Below are 2,565 nucleotides of genomic sequence, written 5' to 3' on the forward strand. Positions count from 1 at the left end.
CTTTGAGGCTGTTGACAGGTCGCTTCGGGATATCATGAAGAACGAGCTGGAGCCGTTCGGCGGAAAGGTAATGGTGTTCAGCGGTGATCACCGCCAAATTCTACCTGTACTGAACGATGCTACGCGTGCGGAGACGATTCAAGCTTGCTTCGAGTCTTCTCCCTTATGGGAGCGTTTGCGTCAACCATGAGATCGGTGATGGCGATATATGCCTCCCACGCGACATGTGTATAATCTCAGAACGACGGGTACAACAAATGACCTCTGATGAAGAATACGCGGATATGGAGCCTCCCCCATGTTTCAGGTTACTCCCTCCGGCGGACGAGGAACACGAGCGAGACTTGGACGAAGTTGAAGAAGACCAACGAGTCCGCAACGTCAACGCACTCATAGATGCGGTGTACACGGGCGTCGATACTGAGAATTTACCTGATGAATACTTCGTTGAGCGAGCCATACTAGCCCCACAAGTGCAAGTGTTCGGCGTATCAACGACATGGTTGCGGAACGGCTGTCGGGTGAAACGAAGGAGTATCTCTCGGTGGACAGCGTCGAAGGGGTCGCGGATGCAAATATGTTTGAGCAGGAGTTCTTAAACTCTCTTACCTTCTCCGGTATCCCTCCGCACAGGATTGTTCTGAAGGTTGGAACACCTATCATCATGATTAAAACCTGAACAGCGACGCAGGACTTTGCAACAGAACGCGGCTTCGGGTTGTGTCACTGCGCGAGAGAAGCATTGAGGCCAGCATTATGTCCGGGCCGTTCAAGGGTAAGAAGGTGTTCATTCCTCGGATCGTCTTCTATAGTGAGGACGATGACAAAGAGTTCCCGTTCAAACTCAAGCGTAAGCAGTTCCCCGTGGTTCCAGCGTTTGCCATGACTATCAACAAGGCCCAAGGACAATCGATCCACCACGTGGGTATATACCTGGAATCACCGGTCTTCGCGCATGGGCAGCTTTATGTGGCGTTGTCGAGAGTGACTTCGAGGAAGGCGATCAAGATTGCTGTAGATCCAGAGGCCATCGATGAGGACGGGAACGTACACGCCAACAATATTGTGTACAGGGAGATCTTTGGAACGCGGACTTGGAAGGGCACGTAATACGTATAATACATTTAGCTTTGATTTTGAAATGTTCTTTAATCCGCCACAGCGCAGCGGAGGCGGCCAACCTTCTCTACACCAACCAACCATGCCCTAGCATCCGCGGAGCGGGCGCCCAGAGCGCTAGTTTCCCGCCTCTTAACCTTGCAGCGTGTCTGTCCGTCCGTCTGTCAATAAGTCCGTCCGGTTCCTTTCTTGCTGCTTTTACCTACTTTTTCGCATGGCTACACTCGGCCTGTCTAATACAGTTTCGTCCCATCTTACCGACCGCGCCTATCTTTCTGACTCGACCTAACTATGCCAAAATTACAAATACATCCAAAAGCGTGACGCAATTAACTCGCGCCCTGATTGGGCAATATTTTTTGACTCACTTTTCATTCAAAGCACAAAATTGGATTTTTGAGCGACGGCGCGAAGAGGACAAGGTGCGCTGGCTGTATAATAGCAGCAGGGTAGTTTTAGATGTATATGAATGTATGCACGGGCGTGGGGCTCCTTGCCCTACTTTATATTCAAGAGAGACCTCTCAGGATAGAGTCTGAGGCTTGCCCCGAGACTCCAAAGTGGTATAGCAGTTGGTAGCGATAGCAATCAGGTTGGGGTGGTTGTGACTGGGAGCGTCTTCCACCATGCACGCGCCTAGGGGTCCTAGACCCACCGCGAGTGTCCACGCTCCAAAAGCGAGTGGCGCGTGCTGCCAAATGGCGAAACCGAAGTTTCAGCCACATGCGGAAGCGTCGTTACAGTCTCGCAATACAGAGGTGCTCTTAAAGTGTGAGCTCCCACATCAAAACACACTTTGCGAGAGCACTTCTGGCGGGACGGAAAGGAATGCAGCAGTCGGTCTCACAAGAGCAAGGAGCCCAAGACCAAGTGCAAGGACAGCTCAAGAACAAGAGATCAAGACAATAAAAAGCACTTTAAGAGCATGAGTGAGCCCCGCGCCTGTACAATTAGATAGCATAGCGTCATAATAGACAGTTTTAGAGCATTTTCAGAACTGTGTGAGCCCCGTGAGGGGCTGGGTCGTTTTCGGACACCCTGCGCATACTACTGACATGACCTGAAGGGCTGGACGGTATCGAACAGACCTGGGCAACCACTCAACAGGGATGAGGCAACAGCTTTGACGTACCCAAGAGGCAACAGCGCGATGCGGCGTCTGGAATTCCATGTACAGCTGCTTGGTCCACAGCGGTGCAAGGTAATTTGGACCCGTCGGACCGTGAGCTGAGGGCTGTAACACGTCGGCCAAGGGGAGAGCTTGTGGCTCTGTACTCAACAGCATTTGACTTGTTGTCGTGTGCCAGATTCTTTACGTCGTACGTGACACTGTGGATCACGACAAGCAACATGAAATACGACAGCCGCCATATATACAGCCAGACGCACGTGATGCTGTACGCAACAGCATTAACTTCTTGTCAGGTGTCAGATCCTTCACATCAT

The sequence above is a fragment of the Phytophthora infestans genome, genomic scaffold (genome assembly GCF_000142945.1).
Source record: "Phytophthora infestans T30-4 supercont1.6 genomic scaffold, whole genome shotgun sequence".
In the NCBI taxonomy this organism is placed as follows: Eukaryota; Oomycota; class Peronosporomycetes; order Peronosporales; family Peronosporaceae; genus Phytophthora; species Phytophthora infestans.